The 18,054-nt window shown below is 38.2% G+C and overlaps 2 long non-coding RNA genes across 2 annotated transcripts; both read left to right on the top strand.

The window, feature by feature from the left end:
• Positions 1-2,692: 2,692 nt before the first annotated feature.
• LOC139450512 (uncharacterized) lies at positions 2,693-5,453 on the top strand. The gene is made up of 3 exons (XR_011652230.1): positions 2,693-2,746; positions 4,118-4,203; positions 4,880-5,453. It is a non-coding gene; the product is annotated as an uncharacterized lncRNA (long non-coding RNA).
• Positions 5,454-12,709: 7,256 nt separating this feature from the next.
• LOC139450457 (uncharacterized) lies at positions 12,710-14,618 on the top strand. The gene is made up of 3 exons (XR_011652228.1): positions 12,710-12,792; positions 13,316-13,401; positions 14,080-14,618. It is a non-coding gene; the product is annotated as an uncharacterized lncRNA (long non-coding RNA).
• Positions 14,619-18,054: the final 3,436 nt, after the last annotated feature.

The raw sequence follows: 18,054 nt of genomic DNA on the forward strand, positions 1-18,054 counted from the left end.
TGGTATTTCCACGTTTTCCATACTTAGACACGGATACAAAAGGGATCTTTCACAATTGTCAGAAAAAACACGCCTAAGCGGCTTATCAGAGTGTGACTGCAATAACCTAGCTTAACACCTGAAAGGTGTCAAGTAATCTACAGTGGGTGAATGAGGCGGCTGAATTGATTGATTGTGTACTGATTACAACATTGTACTGTTCTGTCTGGTCCAGAATGGATTATTACAGGCCCCCGAAGTATTGCTGGAATATTGCCGAGTGCGTCGTAAAACAATAACCACACAAACCAACAGGTGAATGCAACACTACTGCTGACAAATTGAAAAGCAATTGCTGTCTTTTAGATGTTTGTTAATACTCATGGAAAGGCGTGTTCACGTCTTTTCTGCCGTATAAATTTAACCCACAGATGGCAAGTAACGTTGCCGTAGCACATTCGATAAGTGGGTGCGATTTTCATGCCGCCGTCAGCAAAATTACAGGTACATGTAATACCCTGTAAATAATAGAGTCTGGTCGAAACAAGTCACAGGTTGAAGTAAGATCATCGATCAACTGTAAATCAATAATCAAAGATTGGAGGACACTTGGATTAGTAACGAGACATCAGTGTTCTTGGGAAATGCAGAAAAAAGACGTGCAAAGCAAATTCCCCCCAAACAGTGAAAGGATTTAAATCTTTGGTGCACTTGTGGTTGAAAGGTTGGCAACAGTAGAAGCTGAAGTGCTCTCCCTTTGATCATTTGATACACTTGGGAAAAATTAACCCATCACCATATGCGTGGAACACACGTCAAATATTCACACGCCTAAATTCTTCCAAACACTAACGTGTCACAATGTTGCTACTTCCCGTCGAAATACCATCAATATTCAAATATAACAGTTAAGTATATATTGATAGGTGGCTCTTTTTAGGACATGGAAATCTACTGTGTAAATATCGCCAGCATAGCCAGATCTTGAAAGTCCTATGTAGGTCAATCGTAGTGTATCAGTGAGTGAATAACTGCCATACCTGTTACAGCTGGACAACCGGAGTCATTTCATTTATTATAAGAACGTGTGCCATGATAGATATACGAATAATCTTCATTCCTCCAAGTGTTTCACGTTACCCGCAAACAATGAACAGTTTCGCCATCTGCTAATGCAGGCAATACAGGTCAGTAAAACGCAGACTGTTGTTCAATGAAGGACATGTCATCCGATGTTTGCCCACCTTCCATGTCAGCAAGATGTTCCCCCTGAATGATGCTCCTCGAGTCTAAACTAACACATTCCTCTGAATGTGGATCTTTTATATGTGGGGCAACCACACTAAACCATATCATTTGTATGCATTATTAAATGCACAAATTGTGAACTATATATGCGAAACGTGAAATCAATAATTGCATATATAGCAACATATATCATGTACTTTTTATAAGGGAAATATATAAATTAAGAAATGGCTTTCACTTTATGTGAGCTCATTATAGTATGAACCTTCATTGAGAGAGGATCAAAGTGTATGAACGTCGGAACTTGCGGCTACAGAGCGTTTTAATACAACTTGAAGTCATTTACATCAAGACGTCAAAATGGCCGACACTTTAAACGTGACGGGAACGATTTCCCGCGTTTTTGCGATTACAAGTGTTAGTCATCATTGATCATTTGGCCGATCATTAAAAGCTGGTTGTAAAGACGTGTTACCTAAATACATTGATTGGTGTAGACTGTAAATGTCTGCCTGGACACGGGAACCGGATCGAGGCGATACCAAAATATTTTGGATGTGCACTTCTTCGTTTCCTTCACTAGGATGGGTTGTAGCGTTATTATTTGTGAAAGATCGCGCATTCATGCATTCAATCTCTCCGATTTTTCTCAATGTATGCTAAAACACTGAGTCCAAGATTCAAGGGTCTAATGATCAGTAATAGTCTGTGTGTATTCGTCCCAGGGAATTCCCATTGGTTGTCCCAGGAATATGGAAATAAGCCGTCAGTGTTTTCGTCTTTTCAAGAATACACCCTCGTCAAAAACATACAAACGTCAAATTGTGTTGTTCATACGTCAGTTTCGCGATCATGTGACCGGCTTCTCGTCCAATAGAAAAGCGGTATTTCGTGTAAACTTAAAAATGTAACTCATTTTAAACTTACAAATTAAAGCCGAACCTCGTTATCTTGAACGCCAAATGTACCGATATCTCGAACCTATTCACTGGCTCCGCCCGCCTCACTCTATAATATAATATATGATAAATGACACCGATCCCTGCCATTCGCAGGGAAATACGTACCCAAGGATGGACATAAGACGATCTAATCAGTTTTAATCGCATTAGCTTATGTCTCAGCCCACATGACTAATCCTTATAACTCCTCCTCTCGTATGTAAGCTTGTCTTTTCAATTGCTATACTTCGGTACCTATATCACATACAAAAGATGTTTTAACGACAGCTCGCTGCCTTGCTGTCAATAAAGTTGAATGCACAGTTGCTTCGGACTAAACATAAACGACAATAAATTATGTCTTCCAATAACAATTGTGGTGTGCATTACAGCTATTTGGGCCATAACCTCCCACTGACATGCACAAAGGAAAGAATAACTCAGACGTCAGTTGGTAAACATTGCATGGCCTTCGTTTTAATCAATTGTCATTAAGGGAATATATAGGTATATATTCGGCTTTTACTAACCTGACTGGTAGTGCCACAAGGTGGGGTATCATCCAACTCGTTATATCTGTAAGTAAACATAAATATAGCAAAGATATCTCATTAACTCGAACTATAAAGACTCATAAGTCTCCCGGCAGAATGTGTATCAACACTTGATCGATGTTCGATTTGAACTACGTACACCTACATTTTGTTCGATGGTTCTGTTGACTTAATAAACAAAGCTTCACTGTATATGGATCATAATTTCATTTCATCTCTACAAAATATATCTCATTTTGCTTTTTGACTATTTTAATATTATCATATCTACGTTAAATGCGTTACAAATTTCATGTAATTTTCTGTGAATTATGATACGTCCAAATACCTGGAAGATTAATTCACCTAAGACAGATTATCAAAATTTCATCTTAGCTCGTATGTTCCCAACGAAAGATGAACAACATCCATACTACCCTACAGAATAATACACGTATTGTAGTTTTAACTGTTGTTGGAAAGATCTACATGTATTTCGGTTCACTATATATAATCATGTAAGATAGACACAATTGTATGGATAACAACTTCTTTAATACTGTAAAAGGCGACGTTTCGGTATAGATCCTTACACCGTTGTCAAGCAAGACTGAATGGGTTACTTACTTACTTACTTTGGAGATTTAACGTGCGCTTTCCGACTGATGCGTATTTCGCACACGGGCCCGGCCAGGCCATTTAATGTGTTTCCGAAAGGGGCGAGGGTGGTCTGTGCAACCCAAGAGGGGGCTTTAGGGGTTACTTATATAGAATTTGGGAATTTTGAGATTTGGAATAGATGCTGATGGGGTTGGGGAGGAGAACTAAGGGAGCTGGGTATGGTGGATGATTGTTTGTTTATGTGATTTTGATTTGGTAGGTTATTATGGTTTTAGATGCGTTTTATTAGTTCCGTTTTTATTAAGAATACGCCTAAGGCCTTGAAGTTTTCTAGTTTATTTTGTGGGTTTAGTATTGCTTCTAGAGTGAGAGCCTTGTTTAGATTGAGGGTGGTTTGTAATGCGGTTCGATGTCTTAGGTGAATGGGGGACATAGTGCAGAATATATATAGCAAGTGGAGGATTAACAGTAACAACAAGGGCATACATGAGTGGGATAACATAGGTATGTGTGACAACAAAGGGATTATGTTTTCACAACACGATGGACAGAAAAAACATAGCTAGAAGCCAATGGGGGCATGAAGCCAATAAACAGGGGATTATTGTTTGATGAGTTCATAGTAGGCGGATGGGATGAAAATATCCATAAAATTGTATCTATCTTGTCATCCATCAACTTCTAAGTAATGCCTATCAAACAAAATAATCATATAGTTATTTGCTGAGAACGATTGTGTTTTGAATGTACAATGCAGAATGCATGTAATAATGAAAAACATTTTACCAATTTCAGAAATAACGGACTAACAATGAACGGCCGTTGTCTTTTACTCATGGTGCTTCTCGTACAGTCAGCATGCTATTACCAGTTAGGGGCAGGTTGGTATATGTTTTTGAATTCATATAACACAATTGATTAGATGATCAATCAACTTCATGTAAAGACATAACATGTGCAGCCTTAAGTCGTCTTGTGAGTTGCAACTCCGGTACCTGATAATACGCATGCCAGCATCATTTCTTGGTTATTGTAACCTTTTGGATTGTGTGTAACAGTTCGAGCAAGAAATGGGACTCATGAGTACAGTTAACTACGATTTTAACCAACTCAAAGAGACCACTAATTTTAATTCATTTTCAGCGTAGTTCGTTACAAGCATGTACACAACATATATGCAGCAAATGGAGGGGACCCAAACACAGGTCGTAACATCCGTTACTTCGTTATAAGGGTGTTCGTTATTAACGTAGTTTACAGTACATAGTGTTTAGAGAATGAACATACTTTATGGAGTGAGTGAGGTGCACATTTTACGGTGAAGTCAGGAATAGTCTAGTATTGTCTATTGAGCGTGTAAATAAAGACTAACGAGCTTGACCTCCTGATCCTATTAGTCTTCTCTCATTAATGAGTTGCTGAGTCCCTCTTCTTTAACATACGTTTTTTTTAAGTTTGACATTGTTTTAAGTTTGGAAAGCGCTAGAAGCTTCAGTGAATGTCTGGGATGCACATAGATGAGGAAACCTGAAATCTAATATATGTTGTATGTTGCAGGCACTCTACCGAGCCACGACCTCATGGTAGAACCTGAGACTACCATTACAGAGGCTGTTACTGACCCCGTCACCACCACTACGGAATATGAATGTTATAATAATGATCAATGACCAGCTGTATACATTCTTCTGAAAGACACTGATCTCATTACCATACATCCCAGTGATGGAACACATTGACATTTAACCACCCCTTTCAAAGGACATTATCAGTTTTAATAAGAAATATGTTCACATTAACAATGCCATGATCAATACATCAGTGCAGGAAACACATTTAGAAGTGGGAAGAACACGAAGACAAGAAACTTTTATCAGGGACAACTGCGTCACAGAATCACTTTAAAGCACTACATTTACAATAAATAAACGGTTGTAGGGCAACCATTGACGAATGTTGTCAACGCATCGCTTACATATATCTCTTGAAACAAAATGTGTATTCTAGAACACATTAAAAAGTAAATAAAGAGATGACTTATATGTTTACATTTGTGTAATAAAGTTGTGTACTACCAAAGATCAATATTATGAATATGATGCAAAATAAATATATAGCTTCAGTCATTCTAGCCTGGTGTCCCTTGTCCTTTCTGGTTCTTCAAGATAACGAGAATCAGATATATCCTCACATTTGGCATAATGTTTTCAATGGATTTTTGCAAGCTAATCTTAAGGTGGATAATTATTTATCCGTTACATGTCATGTTTGTTTGATTCAGGTCAAGATTTCGTTCAAATGTTTTAGACACTTGGAATCAAAATGTTCTTTTACCTATAATTAGGGACTTATTAATTGTTTCTTGAATACAACGCGATGCTTTTGACCAGAATGTAAGTATAGCAACCCTCCTTCCTGGTGTTTTCTTTCTAAAAAGTATTTAACAAATTTGCAAATTCGCTTTGTAGAGTTGCGTCCTTTAGGCGCGCCAGGATGCTATGTTCCAGGAAACGAATCCCAAAATAGCCTTGATTGAGAACCTTGATGTGTCAGCACCACATTGTCTTCGTTGGTTTCACCAAATAGGTAAACGTCATCGACTACTCACCTCTTTGGGCTTGTTCCCTCATGATGGTGATACGGGGCTATATGACTCGTTCACTCCTGATACCATAGACGGTAGTGTCTGCCAAAAAGACCGTGGTAATATACATGCGAATGAGCTTCATAATACACACATCTTTGCAGATGATTCTACCATAGCAACTAAACAATTATCCAATGTCGTACATTCGTCTTTTCAATAACTTAACACTCTCTTTTGTGATACTGTTTTCAATCTAATAAAATTGTTAAATATTCTTCACAATTTCTGTGAAACTTTGAAATTGTCGGTCAATATGTCTAAGATTAAAATTGTAGTTTTGTGAAATGGTTCAATAAAGGCAATGTAGTTGAAGTAGTTGCCAAGAAGGTATGAATAAATATTTTGAGAAGGCACCAAGTCTACATTCGTTGCAACCGTTTTCACCAGATTTCTGTCCTGTGAAGATTCCAGGTTAGAATCTCAGAATGTTTAATTATGCAATATGTAATGTTTCTATAAATTGTGAAAACTATTTGAACCTCATAACATAAAGTAAGGCTAAGAATTTATGGATAAAACAACTTTTTAATTACAGTTAAGAGCGCCGTTTCGGTGTACGTACTAACACCGTTATCAAGCAAGTGATGACTTGCTTGATCTCATCACTTGCTCGATAACGGTGGTAGAACCTACACCGAACTGTAATAAAGAAGTTGTTCATCAATAAATTCTTATCCTTACTTAGTACTCAAACTTCTAAATGCCTACCAAAGAACTCATAACATAAAGCCAATTCAAAATTGCTTTTCGTTTAAGTTGTCATTACCTGGAAATTGAGCGTGGGAATAACTTCAATATACAGTAAACTACGGTTATATCGAACTCAAATGGACCACAAATTTTAGTTCGTAATAACCGCAGTTCGTTATAAGCATATATGCAACAAATGGATGGGATTTAAATATAGGTTCGTTATATCGGTCAGTTTGTTATACGCGTGTTCGTTATAAACGTTGATTAATGTACCTAGAAATTTTAGAAAATGTAAACTTTGTAACTTAAACGGCGTTGAAAATGACCATGAATCCCATTCTCTTTTACTGAAGTTTTATCTTTATCCTAACATCCACAAATTAAATTCACGCCGAAGACCCGGGTTCGATTCCCGACATGGGTACAATGTGTGAAGCCCATTTCTGGTGTCCCCCACCGTGATATTGCTGGAATATTGCTAAAAGCGGCGTAAAATCAAACTCACTCACTCACTCCACAAATTTAACATTTTGATATCATCGCTAAACTCTAACATCATTAAAAACCTAGGAAATATTTGTACTACGCTTATATGTAAAGAAATAAAATATAACTTAACTGTAAATTCTGTACCATACCGTTTGTACATAAAGGCCTAAGACCTAAAAGTACTGAAATATATTGACTAACAACTTTTAGAACACCAATAAGTACACAGACAAAGCTACACGTCACCGAAGTTGTGTATAACGAAGACGATTACTTGAGTAGGCGGGTCAACATCTTTATTGACGACTATACGTTGGTAGTATGCTCGAACGGCTTCACTTCATGTATTCAATTTATGTACCTTACAAATGTCTGTGCCATGCAATCGATTCTTTTATATGCTCACACACGTTAAGGAGCCCCTAGAACGACTATATAGTACAGTCTTACAATGACAAATGTGTCCACGACACGACTTTATGCACATGTATACACGTCACTTAGTCTACAAATGTACTAGTTGCACTTACTTTGATGATAGAATAACATACATCAAACGTATTTGTGACATCAAGAACACAGAATAGGATTTTATGGACGTCAGGTTGGGTTTTATGCCGTGTTGAACAGTACAGTCAAACACAGTTGTGTCGAAGTTCAAGGGTCGGGTATCCGAGCTTCGACACAACCGAAAGTGATGAATTAAGAAGGCATATGCAGGGTCCAAGCTTTTACTTCGAGACAACCGTAAGTGCGAAGCATCAAAGTTCGACACAACGGTGGTTGACTGATTGTATATAATGTCATCTTCATGTGTGAAGGAAACTCTAAAACGATGAAAACGAATGACAATAATCAGGGCGAGATTGGGATTCGAACCAATGGATCAATGAGGATAATGACAGGCTTAAGAAACTAACCGAAACATAATTAATCTTACCGTAAATGCTCCGAATAAGTCATTTGTCCTAAGATTTTACAAACACACAAGTTCTGAAGTTCTGTAATATAATGTTTGGATTCTCTTGTCAAAGAACAAAACTATATTGTTTGTAGCGCTCACAGAACGCAATTTTGCCTCAAACCAAAATTCCAGCGAAGGGAGTTGCTTCGGCTGTCAATGGTCTTTTAAAATCTTTGCTTTATTGGTTGGTATGCATATCTGAAAACTGGGACGGGTGGGGGTGGGAGGTAGGTGATGTAATAGCCCAAGGGATACTACTGTAGCATTGGCCATAGGGATGCCCACACGAGATGTTTCTTAAGTTATCAGTATTTATTGTTTCAGATATCCAGTTTCCCAAATCGGTTCCCCATTGTAAAAAATGTTACTTGTCATACATTATATAGGATTCATGCTTCTTGTTGAAAATTTCACAACATGGAGTACTCTTGTCTCCAAGTTCTCCAAGTCCATGAATTTAGCCATTTGCTGATTTCGAACTAATGACCCTTTTTTCAAAATGAAATTATACAGTTAGGGTGTGGTGTGCTATTTGGGAATGTCCGACAGCTGGTTTTGTATGCACCGAACGATGTAATGTTAACGTATCTTTGTTCCCATCAGCAGTAGTTAGTGTTGTCGGGGAAAGCAGCATCGATCCAACATCTGTGATGGTTTGCACAGTAGCAAGTCAACAACACAATAGACACCTGTACAGGTGCCACCTACCAATGTTATCCCACTCATGTATACTTGTTGTTACTGTTAATCCGCTACTGTTAATCCTCCACCTACTATATATATTCTGTACTATGTCCCTCATTCAGTCTTGCTTGACAACGGTATAAGGATCTATACCGAAACGTCTCTTTTCACAGTATTAAAGAAGTTGTTATCCATAAAAAATGTGTCTATCTTGTAAATACATTGACACTAAATGAGTATATGCTCATATTGTAGAACATCATAATGTATTGACATGGGAAAACAGTTGATAATTGAACAGTCACCGTCCATTTCTGGATTCACAATGTTGTTAGCTGTACTGCCCGGACTGCATAAAACTTCATCATGAGACGTACTGGTATTGATTTGTTTTGACACAGGTAACACATCGTAGCAACATTTGTGATATTCAGACACAACGTTGTCATTCAACGCGGCTGCCAGGTACTGATATGCGGTCGTAAAATAAGATGTTACAGTGTGTATTCCCCAGTGGGGCTACTTACATTCTTTCTGTTGTTGTCGTGGTATCACAACAATGGAATCTTATCTCAATGGATGCATTCTTGTGACGATTGACTTTCACACTTGTCAGACGTAACTTAACTAAAAAGACTTAAAGGCTTACTATCAGTAGAGGGAGAAGTCATATCCTGTCTCGATTTAGACTCATTTGTCTAATTAGTGCATTGTCTCTATTTAGTTTGGGTTACCACAAACGGACAGATCACCCGGGAAGATTCGGAGTAGAATTGGTCTTCAGCAATCCATGCTTGCCGTAAATAGCGGCTATGCTTGTCGGAAGAGGCGACTACCGGGATCGGATGGTCAGACTCACTGACTTGGTTGATTCATGCCATCCTATCCCAATCGAGTGGATCAATGCTCATGATGTCAATCACTGTATTGTCTTGTCCAAACTCGATTATTGACAGACCGCCGCCATATAACTGGGATATTGCTGAGTGTGGCGTTAAACAACAAACCAACAAAACAAACAAATAGTACAGATCATACATATCTGGAACAACAAAGTAACGACTCGATTTGTGTTGACCCGGACCGTCATTCTTACTGTTATAAGCCCCTTTTTAAAACCACTAATACAAATATGGCTGGGGAGTGTGTTCTAATTCATCTATTTGTAAAGTTAAACAATTATAAAAGAACCCTTGACTCGAAAGTACCACATGTGTGTGATATATTGTGGCACCGGAGTATACATGAATTGTTGGGTCTAATGCCATGAGACAACGTCTAGGGTACCCGGCGAATCTGACAAACTAATTGTCAAGACCCAAAACATTTGTAGTCAATAGATCACCATATTTGAGTTGAAACATTCCGATGATTTTCTGCTGAGGATTTAGGGCCGGCCTTTTTATGGTCAGGCGGGTCATGAAAATGAAGACATAACTTTTCATAAAACCAAAGAATCATGGATGGCGAGGACCTAGCTGTGTTGTGTTGATATTCTAGGCCTTGGTGAAACGATATGTCAGATTCTAAATCTAACAACTGGTAATTTGTATTTGGAAATAGGAATTTAGAACTTTAAATGATCTCCATATCGGCTGGTATTTCCACGTTTTCCATACTTAGACACGGATACAAAAGGGATCTTTCACAATAATCATAAAATCACGCCTAAGCGACTCATCAGAGTGTGACTGCAATAACCTAGCTTAATACCTGCAAGGTCTCCAATAATCTATAGTGAGTGAATGAGACGACTAAATTGATTGATTGTGTACTGATTACAACATTGTACGTACTGTTCTGTCTGGTCCACAAATCACACAAACCAACAGGTGAGTGCAACACTACTGCTGACAAAGTTAAACGCATTTGCTATATTTTAGATGTTTGTCAAAAAACACGGAAAGGCGTATTCACGTCTCTTCTATCGTATAAATTAATCCCATAAAATGGCATCTAACGTTGCCGTAGCACATTCAATAAGTGGATGCGATTTTCATGCCGCCGTCAGCAAAATTACAGGTACATTTTACACCCTGTCAATAATTGATTCTGGACGAAACAAGTCACAGGTTGTAGTAAGATCATCGATCAACTGTCAAGTATGATGGTACTTAAGCGCCGCCATTGCTTTGAATATATCTTATATTAACATAGAGGTACAACAGTCGTATCAATGTGATCGCTTTCTGAAGCTCACATACTACAATGATTGCTTTGCGGGATATTACTAGAGGTAATCTCTGTGAGGGTACGGGTCTCACAACACGCAGTGGTGTTAATGTTATCAAACGTGCACCAGCAAGTGTTGCCAGTGACAGAATTGTTTGTTTGCTTGTTTGTTGTTTATCGACGCATGCTGTAATATTCCTGATACACGACCTTTAGATAATGGAGTCTGGAGCAGATATCCAAGTGATCGCCATCGCGGAACGTTGATAAGCAAACAACAATGTCCCCCATACAGAGAAGATAAATGATAATATATCTTGCAGAATAAATATTTTGTTCTAATTTTATAGTTGTAATACCGATCTATGAATAATCAAAGATTGGAAGACGCTTGGATTAGTAACGAGTGTTTTGGGGAAATGCTAAAAAAAGACCAGACTTGCAAGCAAATTCAAAAAAACAGTGAAAGGACTTTAATCTTTGGTGCATTTGTGGTTAAGAAGTTTATTGCAGACAGCAGCAGAAGCTTAAGTGCTCCCCCTTTGATCATTTGATGCACTTGGGAGAAAATAACCCACTTACACATTACTGTACTGTAGATTACTGCGATAAGAATAAAGCACTGGTCATGGAGAACTGCCACACCGTGTAATTATAACAAAACTTCGCATACACCATTGTAAGGGTTTACAGTGCTGACATTACAATGAGCATTGGCATTTCTTTTCACATCAATATATGCGTGGAACACACGTCGAATATTCACACGCCTAAATTCTTCCAAACACTAACATGACAAGATGTTGATACTTCCCGTCGAAATAACATCAATATTCAAACATAACACTTAAATATATATTGATAGGTAGCTCACTTTAGGACATGCAAATCTACTGTGTAAATATCGCCAGCATCTTGAAAGTCCTATGTAGGTCAATCGTAGTGTATCCTTGGGTCGATAACTACCAGACCTGTCACAGCTGGACAACCGGAGTCATTTCATTTATTATAAGAACGTATGCCATGAGAGAATACGAATAATCTTCATTTCTCCAAGTGTTTCACGTTACCCGCAAACTATGAAGAGCTTCGCCATCTGCTAATTACTAGACCTGTACCATGGCAATGCAGGTCAGTACAACGAAGATTGTTGTTCAATGAAGGACATGTCATCCGATGTTTGCCCAGCTTCCACGTCAGCAAGATGTTCCCCCTGAATGATCCTCCTCTTACAAACTTAAAAATCAAAGTCGAAACTCGTTATCTTGAACGCCGAATGTACCGATATCTCGAACCTATTCACTGGCTCCGACCGCCTCACTCTATAATATGATATATGATAAATGACACCGATCCCTGCCATTCGCAGGGAAATACGTACCCAAGGGTGGACATAAGACGATCTATTCAGTTTTAATCGCATTAGCTTATGTCTCAGCCCACACGACTAATCCTTATAACTCCTCCTCTCGTATGTAAGTTTAAAGCTTGTCTTTTCAATTGCGATACTTCGATACCTATATCACATACAAAAATTAACGACAGCTCGCTGCCTTGCTGTCAATAAGCTGAATGCACAGTTGCTAAACGACAATAAATTATGTCTTCCAATAACAATTGTGGTGTGCATTACAGCTATTTGGGCCATAACCTCCCACTGACATGCACAAAGGAAAGAATAACTCAGACGTCAGTTGGTAAACATTGCATTGCCTTCGTTTTAATCAATTGTCATTAAGGGAATATATAGGTATATATTCGGCTTTTACTAACCTGACTGGTAGTGCCACAAGGTGGGGTATCATCCAACTCGTTATATCTGTAAGTAAACATAAATATAGCAAAGATATCTCCTTAACTCGAACTATAAAGACTCATAAGTCTCCCGGCAGAATGTGTGTCAACACTTGATCGATGTTCGATTTGATATATCTATATTTTGCTCGATGGTTCTGTTGACTTGGAATAAACAAAGTTTCACTGTATATGGATCATAAATTCATTTAATCTCTACAAAATATATCTCATTTTGCTTTTTGACTATTATCATATGTACGTTAAATGCGTTACAAACTTCATGTAATTTTCTGTGAATTAATTCACCTAAGACAGATTACCCTTGTTTCATCTTAGCTCGTAGGGTTACATTTATGTTCCCAACGAAAGATGAACAATATCCATACTACCCTACAGAATAATAAACGTATTGTAGTTTTAACTGTTGTTGGAAGGATCTACTTCGGTTCACTATATATAATCATGTAGTTAATTGCTGAGACCGATTGTGTTTTGAATGCACAATGCTGAATGCATGTAATAATAAAAAACATTTTACCAATTTCAGATATAACGGACTAACAATGAACGGCCGTTGTCTTTTCCTCATGGTACTTCTCGTACAGTCAGCATGCTATTACCAGTTGGGGGCAGGTTGGTATATGTTTTTGAATTCATATAATACGATTCATTAGATGATCAATCAAACTTAATATAAAGACATAAGATGTGCAGCCTGAAGTCGTCTTTTGAATTGAAACTCCAGTACCTGATAATACGCATGCCCGCATCATTTCTTGGTTATTGTAACCTTTTGGATTGTGTGTAACAGTTCGAGCAAGAAATGTGACTCATGAGTACAGTTAACTACGATTTTAACCAACTCAAAAGGACCACTAATTTTAATTAATTTTCAGCGTAGTTCGTTACAAGCATGTACACAACATATATGCAGCAAATGGAGGGGACCCAAACACAATTCGTTACATCCGTCACTTCGTTATAAGGGTGATCGTTATTAACGTAGTTTACAGTACATGGTGTTTAGAGAATGAACATTCTTTATGGAGTGAGTGAGGTGCACATTTTACGGTGAAGTCAGGAATAGTCTAGTATTGTCTATTGAGCGTGTAAATAAAGACTAACGAGCCTGACCTCCTGATCCTATTAGTCTTCTCTCATTAATGATGTGCTGAGTCCCTCTTCTTTAACCTACGGTTTTTGTTAAGTTTGACATTGTTTTAAGTTTGGTAAGCGCTAGAAGCTTCAGTGAATGTCTGGGATGCACATAGATGAGGAAACCTGAAATCTAATATATGTTGAATGTTGCAGGCACTCTACCGAGCCACGACCTCATGGTAGAACCTGAGACTACCACTACAGAGGCTGTTACTGACCCCGTCACCACCACTACGGAACATGAACCTTATGATAATGATCAATGACCGGCTGTATACATTCTTCTGAAAGACACTGATCTCCTTACTATACATCCCAGTGATGGAACACATTGACATTTTACCACCCCGTTCAAAGGACATTATTAGTTTTAATAAGAAATATGTTCACATTAACAATGACATGATCAATACATCAGTGCAGGAAACGCATTTAGAAGTGGGAAGAACACGAAGACAAGAAACTTTTATCAGGGACAACTGCGTCATAGAATCACTTTGAAGCACTACATTTACAATAAATAAACGGTTGTAGGGCAACCATTGACGAATGTTGTCAACTCATCGCTTACATATCTCTCTTGAAACAAAACGTGTATTCTAGAACACATTAAAAAGTAAATAAAGAGATGACTTATATGTTTACATTTGTGTAATAAAGTTGTGTACTACCAAAGATCAATATTATGAATATGATGCAAAATAAATATATAGCTTCAGTCATTCTAGCCTGGTGTCCCTTGTCCTTTCTGGTTCTTCAAGATAACGAGAATCAGAAATGTCCTCACATTTGGCATAATGTTTTCAATGGATTTTTGCAAGCTAATCTTAAGATGGATATCTATCCGTTACATGTCATGTTTGCTTGAGTCAGGTCAAGATTTCGTTCAAATATTTTAGACACTTGGAATCAAAATGTTCTTTTACCTATAATTAGGGACTTATTAATTGTTTCTTAAATACAACGCGATGCTTTTGACCAGAATGTAAGTATAGCAACCCTCTTTCCTGGTGTTTTCTTTCTAAAAAGTATTATACAAATTTGCAAATTCGCTTTGTAGAGTTGCGTCCTTTAGGCGCGCCAGGATGCTATGTTCCAGGAAACGAATCCCAAAAATAGCCCTGATTGAGAACCTTGATGTTTCAGCACCACATTGTCTTCGTTGGTTTCACCAAATAGGTAAACGTCATCGACTACTCACGTTCAATAACAAGTCATAAGTAGCGTGTGTGACCACCAAATGCCTCAATACACGCCAAAACTCCTCGACGCACAGATAAAGTCAGTCGTCTGTTGAGGTCACTTGGCACTGCAAACACGAAAACGTCGTTTTTTTCCGTATATGGTCATTGGACGGAAAAACGACTAAATATTCATTAAAATTGATTAATTGGTCAGCGTCTAGAAAGTGTCCAGAAAAGGGTCGAGTTTTTCAAGCGTAAAATGGACGGAAAAACGATGCTTTTTGCTCCGCCTTGTACAACTGTTAACGGCCAATCAGATGGCGCTGGTCCCCCGACGCACGTGATGTCCAAGGCTTCCTTTCGGAAGCTTTAGGTTTCGTATTTCTGGCATGCCTTGCTCTAGTATCTCTCGCGCGCAGTGCAGCGAGATTTGCTGATAAGCTAGTTTTAGGATATGTTACATGTTAATGGAATTCAGACACGCGCCAAGAAGTCAAACCAAACAATGTTACTAAGTTTATTGTGGTAACGGCTATGTACAGTTACCCCTATCGGATAATGGGTTGTGTTTCATTTGGTTATAACAATAACTATTTTTTTAATGTGAAGTTTACAAGATATACGACTTGGACGCGAGGTCGGTCTCATGACGTTCTTCACGTGACTGTATTCTTGAAAAGGCGTAAACACTGACTACTTCCACATTCCTGGGGAAAACCCTTGGAATTCCCTAGTACGAATTCATACAGAAGCGTGGTTGCAAGCCCATTTAAGGATACCCTCGCTACAACCCATCCCAGAGAGAAAAAAACACGAAAAAAAATCCAAACTGTCGCAGTGACAATTTACAGAAATCTATGAATTTACCTTAGTATCTATTTGACACATCTTCACAATCACCTTTCAATGATCGGCCAATTGATCAGTGATGCCAAAGGCTTGAAATAGCCACAGGTTAATTAACAACTTCGAAAATATCTCCCGTCACGTTTATCGTGTCGGCCATTTTGACGTATTGTACTTGATGTAAATGTATTACGACACTCTGTCATTGTGATTGACTTACTGAGGTAATTCTGTAAAAGATCTTCTCATCTAATGAGGATATTGTTTGGAATATATTTCTTGTAAACATACTTAAACATGTGTTTCTCGCTTTGGGGGGAACTATTTTATTCCGGGGTGGCCCATTAAATCTAGTAGTAAGTCAAGGCACCATGCGTGATCTGTATATTTTATGTGTTTAAATTACGATTTGGGGCGTTAATAAAATACACTGACGCAAGTATATTCTATTCAAATCAATTGGCTAATTGAATATGCTTTCTTTTACATATTACATAACATCACTGCACAAAATATGAACAGTTGCAGTAACACACTACGGTAATCGCATCAAACATCATTTTCAACTGTACAGTATATCAGTATTTCAGTTATATCATGGTGTATCAGACTGATGTGGGATAAAAATCCGAAGTGGTTCAGGTCATCCAATGGGTGTTCGGGAAAAGGTGAGCGTATACTGCCACACAAGTGGCACCCGTCACAAACACATGCAAGGACAAGTCAATTGTTCACCTGAACAAAGCACGGAAACACACAATGATGCCCGTCCTCAGTTTTACCGAGCATGTAAATTATTTTGTCCGTCAAAAACATGGACGAGTATAAACAATATGTTCATTCACGTAATACATGTCATACATTTGACAAAATGTATTGACTCGGAGCATTATTGTTAATCACAGCGTATGCATTTGAACTCATCACCCATCCCATTATTGATAACCCTTCTTGAAAATCTATGAAATCAGAAGCTGCAACACTCTATCTTTTAACTGGCATGTCAGACTTCTATTTCATTACTCAGTTTTATTTGCACGGATTACTATGGAAGGGACATTGTCTCGTTGTCGCATTGTCGCATTGACGCCTTTACAAAAACAAGCAAAACGTGTCAAAATTAACAAAAGCGCGACAATTGGCCATTTGTCGCATTGTCGCGTGTTCGCATTGTCGCTCTTTGATAATCCTTTTCTTTATTTTACAAAAGGGCGACGATGCCGTAACGAGACATTTTCAAGGTCAAAATATGTCTCGTTGTCGCATTGTCGCCCCATCACAAATGTGTATAAAAGGCGTAAAGTTCAGTTATTGTTACAGTTAGGAAGTTCAAACTGATAAATGTACGTCTTGAAATGAAAACAGTCCGTCCGCGAGTCCATAAAGTTTTATTGTGAGCTCTTCTCTAAAAGTGCTTAGTGTTCAACTCCCAGTTCCAAACACGTAGTACCTCCTCAATAATCCACATACCTCCAGTGCAGTGGTCTTCCGGAAGATCTTACTCTTGACCGTATTAGACAACTGACGAGGGCATTGCCTAAAAGTAGGGCCGGGCCGGGCCGGGCCAAGACGGGCCAAAGTGTTATTGGCTAATTACTTCATTATCGGCGATCATATATTATTATTGATGCAACATACACACATGACATTAATGAACAATCACCAACCAAAAACGTGAAACATAATTAGGTATTTCGGAGTAAATCGCTTGAAATCCAGAAAGTGGAGCTGTGTGTAAGCGTCGCTGATCTAGGTAACATGTAAAAGAGCAATCGTTAAACGAAATAAGATTTGAAACGTATCAAATACTTCTAGCTCTCGCGATATAAATTTCCATCTGTCGGCATAGTGTTTATATTTATAGGATAGTACTATATCTATGTAAATACCACTTAATAATGTCACTGTTCATCGTGTATAAAGCAGACACGTTGGTTAAAGTAGACCTCTTCTCCCCATACTCTCAACAGTCTCACAAGTGTTCGGTCCAACTCGGCCCGGGCTGTCAAAATCAACTTAAACCTCACAGATGTAACATGAAATGGATTCACACCTATAGATTAGTATTATATCTACCTAAATATCTCTTTATAGTGTC

This window comes from Haliotis cracherodii, unplaced genomic scaffold (assembly GCF_022045235.1).
Source record: "Haliotis cracherodii isolate W230 unplaced genomic scaffold, xgHalCrac1.p SCAF_8, whole genome shotgun sequence".
NCBI lineage: Eukaryota > Metazoa > Mollusca > Gastropoda > Lepetellida > Haliotidae > Haliotis > Haliotis cracherodii.